The following is a 23,363-nucleotide window of genomic DNA, read 5'->3' as shown; positions in this document are numbered from 1 at the left end:
TTTTTCCATATTCCATGTTGTTGTTACCAGAACTTTTTGACTTTCCCTCCACAGCCATGCAACTGTATACCACAAGTCTGGAATGCCCCCTTTTTCCAGTTGCTTCTCCTACATTAGACCTTTCAACCACTCCTGCACATGTGATGTGCATCCCATTCTTTATCTCAATTGGGAGATTCTTCACAGGGTACTTCTTATAATACTTTGGACTGGCTGCTGCAAGACATATGGAAAAAAATAAGAGATGTTTTCTGCCATTAAGAATAAGAAATAAGGACTATACAGTGTAAAGGTAAATCAATACATATGGAACTTCTTATCCAGATGCATGAGACTACCCATGAGCTGGCCTCTGCCTCCCTGTGCAGCCTAACCTGTGACTTTTTCTCTCTTCACTTGGATCGAGCCACATTGGCCCTATTTCTAATTCTCCACTATACCAGGCTTTTCCCATCTTGAAGCCTTTCTCTTTGATATTACTTGCCCTGAAACACTCTTCCTTCATGTCTGGCTCTTTGTCTTTCAGGTTTTGTCCCAAGTGTTATCTATAAGGAGAGGATTTCTTTTACCATGCTACCTAAAACTGACCCTTATGACTATTCATACATAATGACTCCCAGGTCATCCTCTTGCTACCTGTGTGATCTTTCCAAGATACTTAATTTCTCTGTGCCACAGTTTAGTAATCTATAAAATGGGAATATTTTGATAGATTGGGTTGTTTTGAGAGCTATGTGTAACAGTACATGTAAAGTACTAATTATAATTGTAGGAGTCCCTGAAATATAGTGAGCACTCAGTAAACACAGTCTATTTCTAATCATCATCATCATTATCATTAAGGATAAAAGAAGTAGTATAACCCATAAATAGTTGATCAGTATAAGGGAAAACTCAGAGACATGCCATGAAATCAACAAGTTTAACTGTCAGCACGAGCAGGGGATGCAGTATGAGCACAGTGACTCCAAAGATCAGTTACTGAAATTGTCCAGATCAAGCAGTGGTGGGCAGACTATTACTGGGGTCTTAAATTGTTGGTTATAGTCTGTTTAATTCAACAGAAATTTGAAGAACATCATTTCACACCAGCCTCTGAGCTAAGAGTGTGGGAACACAAACATGAACCAATATAGATTCCCTTAAAACATTTAAAATTGATTCAGGGGGGATCCCTGGGTGGCTCAGCGGTTTAGCGCCTGCCTTTGGCCCACGGCGTGATCCTGGAGTCCCGGGATCTAGTCCCGAGTCGGGCTCCTGGCATGGAGCCTGCTTCTCCCTCCTCCTGTGTCTCTGCCTGTCTTTCTCTCTATGTCTATAATTAATTAATTAATTAATTAATTAATAACTGATTGATTGATTCAGGTGCAACTTGAATGAGTGGAGAGAAGCAAGAAAAAGGTGTTCCATGAAGGCTTCAGAAAGAATATAGGTAGAGGGACACCTGGCTGGTATAGTGGGTAGAGCATGTGACTCTTGATCTTAGGTGTTGTGAATTTAATCCTCAGATTAGGAAGAGAGAGAAAAAGAAGAGAAAGAACAAATGAGAGACAGAACAAAAACAAGTAAGAAGTACAGAGTAAAGTTCAGAAATTCACATTGACGGGAGAACAGGTTCCCTCGTTCCAAAGCAAGAAGAAATGAGACTGAAGTGAGGGCTCCCACATTGTAGAGGATTTAGAGGTATAGAGGATTTAGGGTACCACAGCTAGAACACTGGCCTTATTCTATAGATATTTAGGAGCCCGTGGAAGGTTTAAACAAAAGATTGCCAGAAGTAGTACTCAAAGCTAGACAACACATTTCTGTCTTTTCTCTTTTCAGATTCCTTGAATAAATATGAAAAGGTTTAAATTAAAAGGAACAAATCTTCTTGATTTTATGTGACAGACACTTTTAGTCGTTGTACAATTGTGAGTTTTTATTAGTTGATACTAAGTCAATTTTATAGCAGAGTGATAGGCAGTTGGTGACAAGTAGTCATTCGGCTCACTCATGTACTCTTGAGTACTAAAGTATTAAATATTCCTTTTTATTTTGTGTATCATGAACCTGATATATTCTTGAAATATCTATGAAGTTAGATTTTGTGCATGTGGCCCATCCGAAATGTAAATGGAAAGGAGAAATTTACCATAGTTCATAAATTGAAACATTTGGTTTCACCTGTGCTCAGACTGAAACCATAAAAGAATCAGAATGACTATAGCTTTATATTGTCAGATTTACCACCAAATTTTCTAACAACCACATCTCAATATTTTTGTAAGATTTGTAGCTTCATGCAAGCGTGTTTGAATACCACATAATGGTTAGCTTTTTTGTCTTCATTTTAAGGAAAACATGAATATTATTAGATTTTTCCCCAAATAATTGTCAGATTATTTTTATCAAGAAGGAAATCTGACTAGGATATAGGATTTGGAATAGGAACACAATGACACTTATAAATAGTTTGATCAAAACAAATATTTTCTATTTCTTGACATTGAATTTATGATGTTTTGGATTTCTTATGTGATTTTTAGAAGAGAAAAACAACCTAATATTTTTATAGAATACTTCTCTGGAAAAGTGGGACTGTCTCCTCGTGTATACTGCAAAAGGAAGTCATGTGACTGAATTCCTTACTGACTGGCCATTATCATATAATGATATGATATATAATGATATTATATATATATATATAATATATAATGATATATAATGATATATATATATAATATATAATGATATATAATAATATTATATATATATATATATAATATATAATGATGTTACTTTGCAGATGCCAGAAATCCAGAACAGAGGGATACAGAGTGTATGTCATAGCCAGGAGGTACTGTGCTAGGAGATAGCCTGGTATGTCATAGCCAGGAGGTACTGTGCTAGGAGATAATCCCAAACTCAGAGATACCCCTCCCTACCAAATCTGAACTCTAGAAATTATGCTAGGGATTCTCATGAATAAATGTTAAGATTAAGGTAGATCTAGGAAATGAAATTAGAATTTTCACTGAGCCCTAGTGTTGGCTAGCTGCTCAAAGCCTCTAATGTCCCAGAGATTTTGAGAAGTAATCTCAGATCTGGAATGAATTATATTCACTCTTAAAATGAACATTCTCCATCCTAGCCTCTTAGCAACTGTTTCTACCTCTCTCCTCAAGCAGTTTGGAACCCCCATCATATGATACCACCTTTTATTTTTTTAAGAAAATATTTATTTATTTATTTATTTGTTTGTTTATTTATTTAAGAGAGAGAGCGCACATGGTGGGGAGGGCTAGAGGGAGAAGGAGAGAGAGGATCTTAACCAGACTCCCTGCTGAGTGTGGAGCTTGCTTTCACAACCCTGAGATCATGACCTGAGTTGAAATGGAGAGTTGGACACTTCACCAACTGAGCTATCCAGGTACCCCAACAGCACCTTTTAAAAATGGAAAGATACATTTTCATTTTAATGTGTTTTAGTAGAGTAACACTTTCGGCCAAAATACATTGTATTGCCCACCTTATTCCACAATCCAGATACATAACTCAAGTACTATAACTCTCTCAGTGATTAGCCCAATTTGTGTTTAACCTGCACAGTCTAAGCTTCCATGGCCTTCAGATCTACCTGAGCTCAACATTTTATCTAAAAGAGCCTCCAGTGGAACCAGAAAGGCTGTATTTTTAATACTAGAAATTCTTAGAGTTTTTAAGATAAATATCTGGGGATCCCTGGGTGGCTCAGCGGTTTAGCGCCTGCCTTTGGCCCAGGGCGCGATCCTGGAGTCTCGAGATTGAGTCCCGCGTCAGGCTCCTGGCATGGAGCCTGCTTCTCCCTCTGCCTGTGTCTCTGCCTCTCTCTCTCTCTATGTCTATCATGAATAAATAAATAAAATAAATATCTAATATATAAAATAATGACCTGCATTATCTTTATGTTAGCATTTACACCTCAGAGTCTGAACAAACCAAGCATCATGCCTTGTGAAGAGAAATATTTTAGAATTGAAAGAGAAAACCAAGGGCACCTAGCTGGCCCAGTCTGTAGAGAGCATGGGACTCTTGACCTGGGGGTCATGAGTTCAAGCCCCATTGTGAGGATAAAGCGTACATCATCGTCATCATCAGCATCATCATTTTTTTTTTTAAAGGAGGGAACTGTACTTTTTGTTAGAAAGGAAGTGGTTACAGATCATACCAACCAACCAGTTCTGTCAGAGCCTTGAAATATAGAGCCATTAGGCAAGATACTGAAATAAAGGATAAAATAAAGATCAGTGTAAATGTTTTAGTCTAGTTAAGTTGATTTGTATGCTGCTTATAAATTTCACTCTTAGTGGAATAGTTTCCAGATTTTAAGTAACCATAAAGAGTTGAGTTATTGCTTGACTTAGGTTTTTTAAAAGGGGAAGGGAGTGTTCTGAAGACATTTCCTACTACTTTGTTCCTTTCCTACTTTTCCTAGAATTGGCTCTTGTTTAGTCCCAGCAGTATAGCTGCATATTTAGATCCTGAGGGACTTACTGTTAGGCAGTTCAGTAGTCTGCTGAAACAGCCCAAGAAATTTGAAACACCTAGAGGCTGTTTTTAAAACTCCTTGGTAATGACATTTTGGTTAGAATTCTAAAGAGAGAACGGACTATTTGGATACTGAGCTCTAGTATACAGATGTTGGGGTTTTTAGGCTGACTTTAAAATCTCTGAAGTTATTTGACCTGGTATTGTATCAGTTGGGTATTCTGAAACATAAATGAAAACTAAATCCACTCTGGTGTTGGCAAGCAGCTCTTGTACCTGTCAATGAATTAGAATTGTTGAAATACCATCCATATACTTGAGCATGAATCAGAGTTTGATGCCACTGTTTCTGAGTAGGGAGACAAATGATTGTGTTACTGCAAAGAAGCAAATCTCATTAGAAAAGCCCCACTGGCTTGATTGTAATGTTCATGTGGCCAGAGCAGATCCCCCCACATTGCCAATAGGTATCATTGATTCTTATTTTGAAGTTATAATGTATTCATTGTAGCTTTATGCTATTAATTTTGAAAGACAGTTGTTAACTGTACCGTACCATGCTTGAGGCATTATTATAAGCTAAAGATTTTAAATATGTCATGTTTTTTAGTTACCAAAAGTGGTGACAGAAAATAAAACCCTCCACTTGGGTCCTTTGAAACATTTATTTTTATAATTGCTGTGACATTTATGTACAAGAACATTTCATATTTATTTAAGAACTTAAAGAATGTTATTATAAAGTGTTGCTTTGTGATTTAAATTGAAGCTCCCCAGTTTTCATATTGCTGTAAATTTAGATTTTAGTTCCCTGACTTCCATATTGTTAATTATAACTTTAGATTTAAATGTGGCCTATGTAATGCATGTTATGAGAATAAAACCTTTCTGGAAATTGAAAGGACAACATAAGTGTATTTTAATAAAACCTGGAGTATTGTTAGATTCATTAGACCTTAATTTCAGTAAGAGTAGGGATACTGAATGAAACAGACAGGAAATCAGAGTGAAATCAGATAATGATTCTTTTCTTACACTGAACTTAATAAACTAAAAGAGAAGTTCAGATACACTAAAGAATATCAAAATATTTTTAAATCTGAAAAAAATTAAATTCTATAACTGATAGATATACACAATTAGTTTTTAAAAAGATGTAAGAACTGTGTAGCTTCTTACAACAGATGACATTATTCCATGCCACTTAGCCTTGTGATAAATTCAAACTATTAAGGGAGATTTGTTTTGTGATATTAAGTGTTCATAATGATATATAAAGCATTTTTATGAACTGTTATGGCCTCCTGAATGTAAGGAAGAAAAACTTGATGTGAAATATAGTTGTAAGTATACTAAACTGAAGTGCCTTACTTAGGGTGCTGAGCTTTCTGTGTTTTTTTTTTTTACTAGATCTCCTTACAAAAGCATGTTTTATGAGCCTTTTTTCTTTTAGTTTTTGTATCTGAGCTTTTTTTAATCCAAAGAAATCTTTAAAAGATAAAATTGTATGAATTAATAGCTTAGCCACCAGATCATCCTTCATCTGCAGCTAGTCTACCAGTTTGCCTCCAGGGAGACACAGAGGTGGAGGCTCCCCTTAGAAGAATGTGGTTTGTGGTTTGAAAAAACTTCCTCCACAGTACTTCTATTTGCATATTATTTCATTTTCTTTTATAATGCATCATATTAAGTATCCACAGCAGTCAAGATCTAGCCAAATTTGGGATCCCTGGGTGGCACAGCGTTTTGGCGCCTGCCTTTGACCCAGAGCGTGATCCTGGAGACCCGGGATCGAATCCCACGTCGGGCTCCCGGTGCATGAAGCCTGCTTCTCCCTCTGCCTGTGTCTCTGCCTCTCTCTCTCTCTCTGTGTGACTATCATAAATAAATTAAAAAAAAAATTAAAAAAAAAATAAACATTATTGGTTAAAAAAAAAAATCTAGCCAAATTTAGTAATAAAAAAGCAAAAGCTCCTTAGATGTGTATTATCTGTGTGCCTTGCTAAACTCCCTTGCAAGTACTTTGTTTTCCACCCACCTTTCCCACCAAACTGTAGTCTTCTCTTCTAGCCGTCATCTTCCTCATAGCCATTCCTGGATCAGTTCTTAGGTCCTCTTCTCTCAGTCGTCTCCCTCTCTGAGTGATCTCATCTCTTGCCTGTGGTTTCACTTACCACCTCATTACTAGAGGAACGACCTTCTGGACATCATAAAGACACCACATACTTTGAGGTTTGTCTTAGCTTATCTTCCCCAGAAGGAGGAGTCTGAAGGAGATGTCTATGTGCTGTTACTTTGTTAGGGCTACAGTCCCAAGAAGTAGAGGAACAAGAAGAATGTAGTTTGGTAGGAGGGAGAGCCAGTAATACATGGATAAACTATTGAGTTGCTTGCCACTACCCAATCCTGTAGGTTTATACCCTGTGGAATTATATAAACTGTGTTTTAAGACTATGCATTATGATAGGAGAAAGGAGGAAGAATTTTTCCACTAGCTCATGTTGGTCAAGACTTTTCTTACAATATATTAACTTCCCCACATCCCCCAGTAGTTACTGAGGTGGTGTAGGGATCCAAAGTTATTTCAACAGAGATGCCTTTGAGAGGCAAGAGGCGCCCACAAGCATGAGAAAAGGCGCTGTCAGATTATACCTTTATGAGGTTAGTACTGATGAAATAGCTAAAATAAGACAGACACAAATGAGATTTAGAGAATCAAAGTGGTACAGAAAAGATGTCCATCCAGTATAATATACCCCTTTCACCACTCAGATCACTCATGTCCTATATTCCATACTACAATATTAGGACTCCCTTCTTCCCTGAGTTTGAAGATACAAGTGCAATCAGTAACTGAGTCCCTTCTAAGGTAAAGCTGTACTTTAATCATATGGCAAAAGACTTCAGGCAAGAGAATTAGAGAAACTAGCTACAGTCCCTACTGCAGCAGCTGCCCCCATATCATCATCTCCTTCTATTACCCAGTCTGTATTTTCTTCATCATTGCCATTTTTTTTTCTTCCTGATTTGAGTTTGCTTACCTGCTGAGGTAAGATCTTCACTTAAATGTCTGAGCCCTTAGTTGCCTTGTTCTTGTTGAGTCATGCTGGAATTCCCATTTACTGTTACCACTAGCCATGGAAGCAGCAAGAGATACTCAGATGAAATCCCCCAATTTCTGAGCATATGTTTCCCTCCCTCACCTTGTAGCCATAGTCTTTGCTTCTCAGGATAATCAGTATTGAATATTCCGAACAGTAAGCTGATTTCCTTTTTGTTACTGGTGTACAGATAGGAGAAGACCACAGTGACCAGGGGGTAGTGAGAGCTGTATTAAATGTAGCTTTTATGTGTCCCCTGGATGAAACAATCACCTCCCCAATGCTGTCTGGGAATCAGGACTTCTAACTTAGCAAATACTGAAATTGCATGGATGGGAAACACAAATTCTGCAAGTGGGTCACTGGGAATGATGATGACAGAAGTTAATCCTACTTTCATCCTTTGATTCTCAGATCTAAGTATTCTAACTATTGGTAACAGACATACATTGAAAGCATTGCTTCAGTGCATATACCACATTCTGGAGTTGGAAGTTATCTTTAAGATATCTTTAGCTGATTTTTTACTTATTTTTTTAAGATTTTATTTATTCATTCATTAGAGAGAGAGAGGGAGAAGTAGGCTCCCTGTGGGGAGCCCAATGTGGGACTTGATCCCAGGACCCCAGGATCACGACCTGAGCCAGAGGCAGATGCTCAACCACTGAGCCACCCAGGCACCCCTAGCTGATTTTTTTTAACAGGCTACTCTACCTGCCTTTGGGGCCTGCTGTTTCTTTGTGGATGGAATCATGGTTAGACCAGTGGATTCTAAGGTTATGTACCCTTTGTCACGTTTCTTTATTATAAAATAGGTCCTTGGCCTAAAGCAGTGTTTTGTGGGATATCCTATTGATAAGTTATTTTATAAACCTTTGTATAGTGGTAGTAGCAAAAGTATCGGGGGCTAGAAACAAAACTCATATCCAGAGTAGGTATTAATTTTGGTTAAAAAACAAAACAAAAAAAGGACTTTAATACCGTGAGCAGAGGTAACTACTGGACAAGGAGAAGGGACTATCAATGTACTCAAAGAGCAGTTATAAACTGGATAGCATCTTGGGCTCCTTCTTTCAGACATGGGAAAGTCTTTTTCTCAGTTGCCTTTGCATTCAAATAAAGAAGATGCTTATGATGGAGTCACATCAACTGAAAGTATGAGGAATGGACTGGTTAATAATGAAGATGGGAGAGGTGGAGATGTCTCTCAGTTTCCATATGTGGAATTTACAGGAAGAGATAGTGTCACTTGCCCCACTTGTCAAGGAACGGGAAGAATTCCTAGAGGGCAAGAAAACCAGCTGGTGGCATTGATTCCATATAGTGATCAGAGATTAAGGCCAAGAAGGACAAAGCTGTATGTGATGGCTTCTGTGTTTGTTTGTATGCTTCTTTCTGGATTGGCTGTATTTTTCCTTTTCCCTCGCTCTATTGACATGAAATACATTGGCGTAAAATCAGCATACGTCAGTTATGATGTTCAAAAGCGTACAGTATAAAAAAAAGTGTACAGTATATTTAAATATCACGAACACACTAAATAAAACAATAACTGCTATTCTGTTGAAGTTGAAAACATCACTGTACAAGTTCAATTTTCAAAAACAGTTATTGGAAAGGCACGCTTAAACAACATAACCAATATTGGCCCACTGGATATGAAACAAATTGATTATACAGTACCTACTATCATAGCAGAGGAAATGAGTTATATGTATGATTTCTGTACACTGATATCCATCAAAGTGCATAACATAGTACTCATGATGCAAGTTACTGTGACAACAACATACTTCGGACACTCTGAACAGATATCCCAGGAGAGGTACCAGTATGTTGACTGTGGAAGGAACACAACTTATCACTTGGGGCAATCTGAGTATCTAAATGTACTTCAGCCACAACAGTAAAAACTGAAAGAGATGCCACTGGAGAAGAAATCCCTATTGATATTTTTCTGAACTCGGAAGGATGAGGTACTTACTTCCTGATAGACGATCTTCAATTGAACAAACCTAAAGTTTACACTTCCATTTTAGGGGTACAGTTAAAAGTGTGTGGACTTGTACATTATTGCAACACTCTACTCTGTGTTGATATCTGTACCAGGATCTTTTACTCGAATCTAAATTTGCTGATTTTCTTCTCTTCCTCCCCTAATGGGGACATTGAGACTTCCCAGATAGGACAACAAATAATTATCTATAATTCACAGCTTCAGTGACTACTGGAAACATAATTTTGATGATGAACATAATTGGAGAAACTTTATTTCTGGATGTTTTTATAGAATATTACCGAGAACCTGTTATTCATGAAAGACTTTTAAAAAATAACCTTTTTTCTGTTTTACAAATTCCCATTGCTACATAGTAGTATTTCAGGATATTTTAGCTTTTAGCTAAACATTTGTAGTTTTTCATTTGTTGAAAATCTACTCATTTGCACATTTTTGACAGTCTTATTTCAAGCTAGTACTTGCATAACACTAGAAACCAAAATAATCTTTGCAAAGTTCTGTACCTAAAATTTTTTTAAAGCCCCGTTTCACATGTCTTTCCATGTAAGTTTTGTGAAATTTTTGTGTAGTCTTCAAACATAGTTAATGTACAATATTGTAAATAAACTTTGCATGGCTTTTATACAGCTTTAATAAATATCAAATAAAGTACAGTTTCAACAAAGTAAGTCGCTCATAAAAAAATAAGCAGGAAAATGAAATTCAGAAACTTACAGAATGTGAATATGGTTCCAATTACATATGGGATCAGGCATAAAATAGTTTTGAAATAAAGTATTTTGATTCTCCACTTTTTTTAAAATATTGCTTTGCATACTAAGAAGTTGTGGAGATACTTTTCACAACTATTAGGTATGTAAGTCACCCATGTCATCCATTTTATACCTGTTTTAAGGAGGAAATTATGTCTTTGGTAGAAATTATCCAGGAAATTTTGTCATTAAGCGATGGTGGCTATATCAAAATTAAGAGCTCTATTATCCTTTTAAAAAAATTAATCACTTTGCACTTCACATGGATATCATGCCTCTAGTGGTTACATTTTTAAATTTTCAAATTTTTGTTTGGATTTTATTTAAAATTGTTTTCAAGTATAAATTACTTTTTCACTTCATTGTTTTATATCTTCAATACCATTTTCCATTCGGGCTTCTTGCCTTTTCACTTATCAGGTTCTGATTACCTTGTAAATACATACCACTGAGGGTAGGGGCTGACTGTGATACCAAAAAAATAATAAAATGAAATGAAATGAAATGAAATGAAATGAAATGAAATAAATAAAATACAAAAAAAAAAAATCATTGCCCCTTCCCATGTACTTAATCTTATACCAAGTCATTGACTAGTCTTGAGTAATTATGTCATACTGAGAAGATCACATCAGTATCTTTTGCTGGCAGGTTAAAGCATTTAACATTAGTAATAACTATTTTCAGCATTGATAAGCAGAAGAAGCACCCTAGCTACTCCATTCTTGGGCTCATCGTGTCAACTCTGGTGGCCTAAGTGGGAGGCTGGCTGACAGCCATAGAATGATTCATCCTGTCCACCTTTTGTTGACATTTGACAACACACACATAGTGACATTTTGGTGGATGCTTCCTGGTTGGGCATTAATGTCAAATATAAAAATGCACCTGATTTGTGCCCAGTCCATCTTTCCTGGACTTCCTTATCATATTTCACTGTTGTTTTCTAGGGCTCTGATCAACAGTTAAGCCATTGCTACTGCCCGTGAGTGCAGCTGTATCTAGTTCAGGCCATTTCTCCCTCCATTTGAAATGGATGACCAAATGTACTGCTCCAGCTGTTCTCACTGGCCAAACTTCCTTTACTACAGTCCTTTATGTCTTCTCCTGAATAAGACTGCAGTGTAGCAGTAGTCCATTTTTAGCTACTTCTGAATTCCTTTTTTTTCTGTCAATCATGAAAGGAAGAGACATTTATCTTATGAGACTCTGGGTTACTTGTAATATACGCATGCTTTCTGAGTATACTTCGGCCTAATCCCAAATAAGTCATTTCTGTCCTATAGCAGGTTGCTTCTGTGCCAATCTAACTTTGTGTCTCAGTAAGTACTTCCAGTCCCAGGGTCATTTGTTGACCCATAGTCAGACGTGCATATTCTGTTCGGGCCCTATTACATACTATGAACTGTTCTTAATTTCTTATTTTTTAAAAGATTTTATTTATTTATTCATAGAGACATAGAGAAAGAGGTAGAGACATAGGCGGAGCAAGAAGCAGGCTTCCTGTAGGGAGCCTGATGCAGGACTTGATCACAGGACTCTGGGATCTCCACCTGAGCTGAAGACAGTGCTCAGCCACTGAGCCACCCAGGTGGCCCTATGAACTGTTTTTTTTTTTTTTTTTTTAAGATTTTATTTATTCATGAGAGACACAGAGAGAGAGGCAGGCAGAGACATAGGCAGGGGGAGAAGCAGTCTCCATGCAAGGTGCCCGATATGGGACTCGATCCTGGGATTGTAGGATCACGCTCTGAGCCGAAGGCAGATGCTCAACCGCTGAGCCACCCAGGTGTCCCTGAACTGTTTTTTAAACAGAAGGTGGTGGGGGGGATCCCTGGGTGGCTCAGCGGTTCGGTGCCTACCTTCAGCCCAGGGCATGATCCTGGAGTCCCGGGATCGAATCCCATGTCGAGTTCCCTGCATGGAGCCTGCTTCTCCCTCTGCCTGTGTCTCTGCATCTCTCTCTCTCTCTCTCTCTCTCTCATAAATAAATAAAATCTTAAAAAAAAAAAAAAGATTTAATTAAACAGAAGGTGGTTTTCTGCCACAGAACCCCAGGGTTTGCATTGTGACTTCTCTTTGGCACTTGCTGGTGACTCCACAGCCTCCCATTAATCAGAGGTAGGTCTTGCACCCTCAGATCCACTGGCACAGATGCATCATAGCCTGGACCTGCTGCAAAAAGTCTTTCCTATAGCTCTGAGTCACTCTTGAAACTGGCATCTACCAAGTCTCTGATAAGTCAAAAACAGTATTATAAAGAATGGAATATACTGGTTCCAGAATCCAAAGGGGTCTGCCTTTTTCTTAATTAACAGCAGGTGTTGAGAAAAGCAGCATAGATGAAGCATAGATGAAGCATAGAGAAGATGTTTTCACTATTGCCCCAGAGCATTAGACTTCTTAGAAACGTAAGCAATGTGAGGTATCTTTTAATTTTTGTGAGATGTCTGGTGTGTGTGTTTTATTAGATCAACTGGGATTCTTTCCATTTCTTGCTCACCAGATCCAGTTAGTATGCTGTCATCAATATAATGGATTAGAATCACATTCTGTGGAATGTGAAAATGATCCAGGTCCATGCAAACTAAATTTTGAGGGAGATCAGCTGAGTTACCATTGCCCTGGGACAGGGTAGTATCCTGTCTCTACCAGGAATCTGCTTTTGATCCCTCCCTACTCTTGGGCTCTGAGAAGAAAGCATTTACCACATAAATAGCTGAGTACCAAATGCCAGAAGCTGTATAGTATCATATTTAACATGACAGCTGTTACCGGGACTTCCACCAGTTTAAGCTTACAATGACCTGTTTTTCTCTGCAGGGTCATTATAAGTATAGAAAGAGGATATGATTAAGAACCACCATTCCTCCATCTTTATGTCTTTGATAGTGATGCTAATCTCTGAAGTTCTTCCCAGTACAAAGTATTGCTTTTGATTTACGGTTATAGACTGCAGATAGAGTTGTTGGAGAAAGTTTCAAGGGTTTACTCAGCTCTGTTCTAACCATTATAATGAGAAGAACATAGTATCATTTCAGATGCTTTCTATATTTTTAAATGAATGCTAGCCTGTTCATAAGTTCCTTAAGGGGTAGTCTCATTACCTACTTTGTACACTGCTTGTTAGATTAATTACTATTTGAGGAATGAGTTGTTGGATGGATGACAGATGGTAAAAGAGAAGCACTTACCCTGACTTTTTAGAAGCACTACTACTGTAACTCAGCAATTCTAGAAAGCACCCCCCCCCCCATTTTTAACACTTCTCATATCAGTTTCTTTTTGCCAGATAGCTGTTGTAAGTTAGTTGTTATTCCCTGGGGAGTGGGGGGGGGGGGGGGGGGAGAAACGCTTACAAAGAATGTCAGCAGCTTGGAAGAAAATTCCAGAGGCAGAAGTGGAGCAATATTTCAAGATACACTGCATCAGCAATGCTCTTGATGATACACATGGGACTATATTTCGTGGGGAAAAAGTCATCTCTGAGCTGAAAAGTGATGCAGAATACTTGAAATCTGAATGTGAAGAAACTTTAGTAATAATTGTTTTTGCTCACAGACTTTTTATTTGATATTATCATGTATCACCACTGTACTTATCACAAGAGCTCATTCGATAAGTATAAAATCATTTTATGTTTTAAGAAATCACTTATAGTTTAATTTGCAGTTTTTTTCTTAATCGTCCATAAAAAGCATCATCATTTTACAGTAAATGAAATAAGGTATTATACAGTTTTTCAGGGCCTCCATGAACATATATGGCATTTTGTGTGAATTAGAAAGAGGCATTCCAAAACAGCCTTACACTGGATATGAGGTTTGGTGAGATGAACCCCTCTCCACCAGATGCCTTTGGGATATGGGAAACCACCTCCATCACGTGTAGCAAATTCAGCTATCCTTGTAGTAATGTTTTATAATTTTATCTTAGAATTTGGAACAGAACATTGTATATAGTTTTAGACATTGCTGTTCTGTTCTTGAATCTTATGACTCAAACCAGCTCTTTTTTTTCCCCTAATGGATAAGCCATAGTAAAGAAGTTTTTTAGCTGTGAATATTAAGGTGTTTCTGGATAGACATGAAGTCTAGCCAGATTTAATTTTATTGAGTCTGTCTGAGTCAGTTACTTCATAATCTTTTCAGAATGAAGCTCTGGTCATGAAGCATTTCAGCCTCCCTCCTAGGAACTTTGGTCAGTTCCTGAAAGGCATACCTACCTTGGATATTTAATGTGGATCTTATGTCTTTGGCGGTGTTTCTGTTTGACCATATAGTCTGGAATTGCTTTTCACACTAATTGTGTCAAAATTTTAATTTTTACAACCTTTCTTTGTCCCACAGCAGCTAAACCTAAATTAAGATTTTAAATGCAATTAGTAGTTTATTAAATTAATTTTTTTTGTGCTTGGCCTCCCATACGGATTCTGATAGAAAACTAATCAAGAACAGTATTTGTTTTCTTGTGGAAAATATTCAGACTTACAGGTAACATTAAGTAATTGGATTCTAGGTATCTCCTAAATTATCTGGAATGCATTTCTGTTAATGAATTTTAAGGTTTATAATTTATATTCAAATTTATCATCTAATTTTGTTTAAAACAGTTTTTCCTGATACTGCTTGCTTTCTCCATCCCCCATCCCCTGTGTAGTATAGACAGGACATGCGGTTTATAATAATCTGACCTCTAAATTGTTGTCTTGGAGCACAGGTAATTATGAGGGATTAGAAGAGAAAACTGCAACTCAAGAGGTTAGGAAAGTAAGTCCGGCAGAACCAGGCAGGATCTTGGTATCTGGTGAGAAAATAGTGTCTTTCAGTGCACAATCCCTTGGGTTCATTTTCTCCTGCATCTTCTCAGAATTCACCACAAACTTGCATTTTCCAGTCTTTTCAGTGCTTTTCAAGTGTGATGTTACCCATCTTCCAGGAGAACCTATAGTGTTCTGTTGAATTGGGCCCCTCACCTTACTGCCCAAAGGTATGCCATTGTAAAATATGCTGGCAAGAAGAGTTTAAACTGGAGGAATTTAGAGTAATGATTACAGAGTTCGAAATGTCAGCAAAAATATTTTGTTGCATTTGTGTATGTTATCACTAAAACAATAAGAGTGTTCATCTTGAACAAGTAGAAAACATTGTGAATGAAAGGGTTCATGGGGGATTTTTATTGTTAGCCACATTTTTAGATCTCCACAAACTGCTTACATGGATTTCTTAAAATTTGAAAATAAATAAATAAATAAAAAAGAACAGATCGCTGTTTCTTATAACCATTTCAAAGATCATTAATCACCGTTGACCATTTATCACCATTAAATAATCCCAAATCACAGAATGGTCAGGAGAAATAAGTGGATGGTATTCAAACATTTGCTTCCTGTTTTCGACTCTAATTTTAAAAGTTTGGATGAGGTGAAAATAAGGAGCTGTGGCACTTTGTAAGGTTTTTGTTACATCTGATTATATTTACTCTTTTCACCACTGCCCATTACTGATACTTAAAAGGCCATTTTTTAACCTTGATTGGGAAAACCATTACCTGGTTCAATCTAATCTTCTCAATATATGACTAGGTCTAAGATTCTAGTAGTTCCAATAATGCTGCAGGTTGTGTTTCCTGGGAGACTGAGGGGCAGGAGGATCAGTCACTTATGGTTAATCAGTTTTGAGTTTATCTCATATAACCCTGTTTTGAATTAACTAAATAATCCAGTAAGCAGTGTTTTTACTATCTCAAAAAGGGAAAGATTCAAAGTTGGCTAACAATGAAATTTCCCATTTTTCACTGGCAGGAACCCCAGCCCCATAATGGGGAAGGTCCCACCAGTGCGAAGGCCCCACATGGGGACCCCTCCCCTAGTGAGGAAATACCCCTGAAGAGGAGTCCTCCTGGCCACTGGGCCCACTGCTACCCTGCCACGTGAGTACAGCAATGGCTTTGAGGACCTCAGCAATTTTTCCATTTCTTGGTGGCCATTTGTCTGTGAGAATTGGCCAGAACCTCTTCCTGTTTCACTTAAACATTCAGAAAAATAAATAACAGGCCTCTTTTTCCTTTTTTGTTTCATTTTTGCAAGTTTAATGAAAAGAACTTGTTTGAGTAAGAGAATAAGGCTATTGGTTAGGACTCAGATGTGATTAGTGAAACAGTTTATTCCTTGTATAGAGCAGGCGCATTCTTCAACAACTTTCTGCAATGGTGGAAATACTCTATATACGCACTTTCAGTACAATAACCGCTAGCTACATGTTCATACTGAGTACTTGAAAAGTAGTGCAACTGAACAATATAATTTTAATTTAAATGTCCACATATGACTAGTGGCTACTAAAGTGGCAGTGAATGCCTACATTTAATGCTCCCTGCCTCAGATGTCTAGCCTCTTGAACATTTCTACAGATGTACCTCTCTACCTCTATTTCCTTAATAATCTAGAAAAATTTTCCTTGCATTATACTGATTATTGTAAATATGATTCTCTAATAGTAAGAAAATACTTCAATTAAAAATTCTCACTTCAAAATTATTCGCCCATATTGCCCTTCAATAATTTTACTTCATGATATTAAGAAAATTTACTCAATCTTAAAATTATGTAGTAACATCAATTTAAATATCCTAGCTTTATTTTCTTCTTTGCATGTTTTAATTTGTAACTTCACTTCTATATGTAGAAGTAATTACACACATTAAAATAACTTTTCCATTTTATTATTCCTTTTTAATGAGACTATAAAACATCCTACATCAGTATAGTACTTGCAGCTCTATTACCAAAACATTAAACTTAGCATTTACTCATTATAATGCAATACTTATAAATTTCAAAGTTTGGTTCTGGTAGGTAGGTTATTAAAATTACAGATCAACTGTAATATATAGGAGTAGATGTCCTTCCACTATACAGTTATCCTTTAAAATTGTCTACATCATGATATGTTAATAAGAGAAATTGTTGGAGGGGATGGTATAATGGAACTCTGTAGTGTCTTTGCAATTTTTCTGTAAATCTTAAATGATTCTAAAATTTTTGAAGTATGTTTTTAAAAATTGTTTCCATCAAATTTAGTCATAGTATCCATTTATACTCACTACTTAGCTGTATATGCATGCACAATAAGAATTATCAGATCAGGGATGCCTGGGTGGCTCAGCGGTTAAGCGCCTGCCTTTGGCTCAGGGTGTGATCCTGGAGTCCCAGGATCAAGTCCCACATCGGGCTCTGTGTGTGAAGCCTGCTTCTCCTTCTGCCTGTGTCTCTGCCTCTCTCTCTGTATGTGTCTCTCATGAACACATAAATAAAATATTTTAAAAAAAAAAGAATTATTGGATCAGTAACGGGTAGTACTTACCTAAGTATCACTGTATGTCATCTTCAAAAAATCACTTAGAGGTACTGTTATAATTTTACAAATAAGAAAGCTTGGGCATGGAATTAAGAATAATTCAGCCAGGGTCGCTTAGCTGGTTAGTGGCAGAACCAGGATCTGAAACAGCAAGTCAGTACTTTTAATGACTACACTATATTACCTTTTAAGGAATCTTGATTATACCATGGAAGATTTAGTCTTTCTGCTACCACTGTAGCAGTAAAACTTTCCACTATAAGAAATCCAAAATAAAGCAATACCCTGGTGATAAATTACTTTTACAACTTGAAAAATACGCAAGTGTGCTTCATTCTGTTACAGTGATTCAAACTTTATTTCATACGGTAGTTAATTATTTTGATAAGTGAGGAATATGTTCATATTCTCTTGACAAGAAACATCTATGTTAGTGGGGTTTTAAAAAATTTATTTCTACTTTGTTAAGATAGTGACTAAGAGTGAAAAAAAGCAATGCATAAAAGATAGGGGAGATGGATGTGGATGGTTATGTCATAAAGGCAAAGTTTTAATGAGAATTAAAAATTACGGTGTTCTGTTTTACCATATGCCTGTTAATCTTATTCTTCCTGGATACTAAATTATGGATAAATGATTGTTGAAATTGAGATATAGGAAAGGTTGATGGTGAATTTTCAACATTTCTTTGTTTTTGTGGAGTTTGGAAACTATTTTTTTGGCTAAAATCAGGGAAGAAAAAAGATGGAGTTTGTTGCATGGTTCAGAAATTGTTGCAATTGGAATATAGCAGTTTGTATAGTCACTTTTTAATAATCTATACCCATTGGTGGATTAATACATTCAACAACATGATATATCTGTCTGCTGCATGTATTTAAGGTCATGCATTTACTTGTCAGCAAGAGGCGTAATTGAAACACTTAAAGGGAATTTGAAGCATAAACAGGTGTAATTTATACAGAAACATTTTTTTGTGTGAGTATGTACTCTTGTGAACCAATTGGCAATCCTCTGTTGACTCTTGCAAATTATTTGGATTTGGGGGATAGTGCCAAGAATGTATATTTTTAAATCACTATGATGAATTTTGTGAAACTGTAGAAATTTCAGGGCAAAGGTCATGTTTACCAAACAAGGGAATTTTAAATTTTAGCACACATTGACCAGTTAAAATTTAGACTTAGATTATTAGTTTAGAATGACACCCTAACTTGAACTAGTTATAGTCTTTATTAGGCAGGCAATTCATGTTACCTAAAGTGGTTGAATTACTACTATATAATTCTGTGTTGGGCAAATGAGAACTGAGGTTTTATCTCTGTGAAAATGACATTATTGCTGTCATTTTTTATAAAGGGCAGTGTGGCTAGAGATCTGGTAGGGGCAATAAGGAGGAAAAAAACTTTTAGAGGACCATAATTTATTCCAAAATGCCTGTAATCCAACAGATAGCCTTAAATCTTCCTTTCTGTAACTGGTAAGTGCTGCCTTAAGTAGAGTATCCTGCTTTATCTTGTACATTTTAAATGTGTCAGTTAAATCAACCTGGTTGTGGTATTTTCAACATGTTATTAAAAATAATGAATTTTTTGTTATAATGAACAGACTTTTTAATTCATCCATTTCTGTTGGAAGCAGTATATTCTCAAGCTCTCTGTTTCTGCTTTCCATGGTGAATAAAAAGCAAAAATGCTCTATATTGTTAGTCTGTTTTTAAGAAGAGAGTTGATATGAATATGATTTAAAGGATTAAACAGAACAAATATTCAAGGCATTAACAAAAGAAAAACCAAGACTAAAGTTTTAGCACACTTTCTTTTTCTATATATTCACTCCTCATGTAAAAATGGTACAAATTTTAGAAGACTGAGGTACACAGAACTATATAGTTTGAGGATTTTTAAAAATCTCTTTATGTGCATTTCTGAGTTTAAAGAGGGAGTCACTGAATATCATAATAAAGTATAAATAAAGTTACTGCATATGTTAAAAGTATTGTAAAGCAAACAATAAATACAATTTTCATTATAGATTTTCTTAATCCTCTGCAACCAACTCTCTTCTAGGGCAAAATGTTACAGCATTATTTTTAGGGTGTATTTATACATTGGCCCAGGAAGTATCCCCTAAGTGTTAAGATGTTAGTATCTTGAAGAGGGAGGAACCCCTTCCTGAGCTTATTACAGAGTTGCTGGCTACTTTTTAAGTAAGATAAACACCTGAGAATAAATAGCTGTGATGACTGCTATATAATAACCTGAAAGTGCAGTTTTCTGTACTCTTTAGTTTCATAGTTGGTTAGACAGAAATTCTGAGAGAGTTGCAAATTGTGTAAAATTAATAGTGCTCAGTTCAGGTTCCTGTTAGAATCATAGGCTTCGGGATCCCTGGGTGGCGCAGTGGTTTGGCGCCTGCCTTTGGCCCAGGGCGCGATCCTGGAGACCTGGGATCGAATCCCACGTCAGGCTCCCAGTGCATGGAGCCTGCTTCTCCCTCTACCTGTGTGTCTGCCTCTCTCTCTGTGTGTGACTATCATAAATAAATTTAAAAAAAATTTAAAAAAAAAAGAATCATAGGCTACTAAAACTTAAAGGGAAGAATAAAAGAAAGACATGTTTTACTTTTCTCAATTTAGTTCTCTTTGGATATTTTATAAGAAATGAATTTTTTAGGTAGTCATTAGCTGTTCTTTGATTGCTTTTAATACTTTGTAACTGATTTTTTAAAATTTTATAGCCCTTTATAGTAACTTCCTTCTCTCATACCTTATGTTTTTTAGTTATTAATTCACAACAATATCTCTATTAGGAAGAGCTTATTATTTTAGGAGGACAAAAAGCTTTGAAAAAGAATGGTTTATTTTAAGTGGTACTACTTGTGAAGGGAGTCCTTATTTTAAAAGCTGAGAGGTCCAACTGGGTTGGACCTTTACAGGAATTTCAGGTCTGATTGCTTTCTATCTGCCCTCTGAAATCTGATTTAAGTCTCATGTTCTACCTTGTGTCTTCCTTAGTCTCATAAAAAAAACTTCAAGACAGAAATTATCAAATAAATTACCAGAACACCTAAAACAACCGAGTTGTAGGCTAGAGGAAATTAGCAAGAAGATGTAATGGAATAAGCATTCACAGTACTTCCTTTACAGGACAAAGACTGTCAGCTCATAAACCAGAAAGCATAGCCTGCTAATAGGATAATCTGACAGCTCCCTTTCTGTGTACAGGCGGTGGGTATATGTAAAATAATGCTGTGCAGATACACCTAGAATCACAAGTCTTGTAAAGCTGTGTTTGAACTATGTGCATGTCTTAAGTTGCCAGACTTTTAAAACTGCATACAAATGCAGGCATTAAAATAAAATATATATACCTCCTTTTAAGTTGCTATACAGTGTACTTACTAATTTAGCTGCAGCTGAACTCAGATTCTGAACATTGCGTGGAATATGTTAGATGTTTTTTGTCTGCTTAACATTTTTCATTGTGCTCTGCTCCTTTATGGGTGTGTCAGAGATTCTCAGAAGTTCCTGAGGCCAACTGTGGGGACTTGATTCCAAGGAAGTCAAAAGAACTCACTAGCATTATCCTATCTTTTTATCATACTAAGGCCTATGCCTGCCTAGAACTGCTTAATTCGGGTTTTGCTGTCTCCTCTTTCTGGGAGAAGACCTGAAAGTTAGGTTTACAGAGGCTTCTCAGCATACAAAGTAGATGGAACAGAGCTATTAACAGAGACATAATTAAGCAAGTTGATTGCCGAACCTAACCGTCAATACCTAACTTAACTTCCAATAGGAAGTGCACTTGGTGTCTTCCAAACAAGTAAATATCAGTAAATCAAGAAGTAAGAGAATCATTGACTATATTTTATTTTCATTCTGATTTGTTAATTAAGATTCCGTCTGTTTTTACAAATGTAGTTTGAACTAGATCTTCCTTTGGATTCAATTTTCAGCCTTAATTATGGGGCCACACACATTTAAACTAAACACAGATCCCCCTTGTGATATTGCCCTTGACCTCCAGCTGATCAAGCATGGCAAATGAGTCCTGGACCCTCTCTAGAGTTTGCCTGCCCCAACTCCCTCCCCATCAATAAAACTGTTTACTACCACCTGCAAATAATAATAAGTAAACTAAACACAGATCTTTTGTGCTCAGAAATTATTGACCTCTGTTTTGTTTTCAAAGCCTGACAATTTTTTTTTCTTAAATATGTAAATCTACCTATAGGAAATTCCAGAAGGGCTATCCTTCACTCCTAAGAGTATTGTTTTTGAAATTTATTTTTCATTGTTCAGTTATTTTGTAACTAGTAGAATAAAATGAATTTTTTTGTAATTCATAAACATTCTGCTGGTTGACAAGGCAGATTTGGCTAAGAAAAATGAGATATACTAAGAGCAAAACTTAAAATGGATACACATAGTTGAATTTCACCCCAAATTAGTTGAATAATCATTAAAGCCTGCTTAATTAGTAACTTGAGGTTGTTCTCCAGCTTCTAATCATGAGAAGGTAAGTGAGAACCATAAATTTTTACAAATGCAAACACATTATTGAAATAACAATATTTGGTTATTGAAATAACCAAAATATGAGGAAAAAAAGTAAACAAATACTGCTTTATAATAGGGAACCTATATAAACACCCCCCAGGACCTCTGCAATAACCTTTCAATTGCTCTGAGGTCTGCCACACAAATTCATCATGTGAGCAAATTATTTAGGCCTTGGGCCATTTTAAGTTGTGAGGGAAGTTTCTGGAGAAGTTCTACCAGTTCTTGTAGAGAGAGCTATTTTGCCTATTTTAATTCCATATTCCTTAAAATTTTTGTGATCTGTAAAAACCACAGACCAAAATGAAACCCATTTTCTCAGTATACTACTATCTATATAATAAATTCAAATATTTGTGTTTTACTTTTTATTTATTTTTATTTTTTATTATTTTTTAAAGTTTTTATTTATTTATTCATGAGAGACACACAGAGGAGAGAGAAGCAGAGACACAGGCAGAAGGAGAAGTAGACTCCATACAGGGAGCCCGACGTGGGACTCAGTCCCGGGTCTCCAGGATCACACCCTGGGCTCAAGGTGGCCCTAAACTGCTGAACCACCTGAGCTGCCCTAGTTTTAAACATTGAAAAGGAAAACATAAAATTTACTTTGTGCCAGACACTTTTATTCTGAATAACTAAAAGGGTTTTCCCCCTTAATTTCAAATCCTGCAAGTTTTGGTTGTAGTCAAGTTCTTATCTTTGTTTTCCAGATGAATCCCTGGTACAGAAGTTCAATGACTGAGCTAGCTGTCTCAAAACATGATATTGCGAGGCAGCCCCAACTCATTGGGTGACACTTCCAAGGTTATTTTTATGATTTGGACTGTATGTGACTAGTTGGCACTTTGAGTCATTGAAGGCACTCTCAGAAGTCCATAGGCACACAGTTGGAGTTAGTGGGAAAGACAGATATACAATGTAAAACACTAAAATTGAATTCAGAAGACCTGGGTTAAAGTCTCTGCTTAATAATTAAGTACCTCACTGGCCTTATGGAAATCATGCCTTTTTGGCCTGCCATACAGAATACCTATTGCAGAGGTGATTTAGCTTAGCACT

At 36.5% G+C, this 23,363-nt stretch overlaps 1 protein-coding gene and 1 pseudogene across 2 annotated transcripts in view; both read left to right on the top strand.

Annotated features, from left to right (window-relative positions):
- UBE2E2 (ubiquitin conjugating enzyme E2 E2) overlaps positions 1 to 23,363 on the top strand; it is a 358,437-nt gene that overhangs the window by 207,511 nt on the left and 127,563 nt on the right. The window lies entirely within an intron of this gene.
- On the top strand, positions 8,668 to 10,931 carry LOC112925594 (transmembrane protein 106B pseudogene; annotated as a pseudogene).

Source organism: Vulpes vulpes, chromosome 11, assembly GCF_048418805.1.
Source record: "Vulpes vulpes isolate BD-2025 chromosome 11, VulVul3, whole genome shotgun sequence".
Classification (NCBI taxonomy): domain Eukaryota; kingdom Metazoa; phylum Chordata; class Mammalia; order Carnivora; family Canidae; genus Vulpes; species Vulpes vulpes.
Note: the sequence above shows the minus strand (reverse complement) of the source record. Positions and strands in the feature narration are given on the sequence as shown.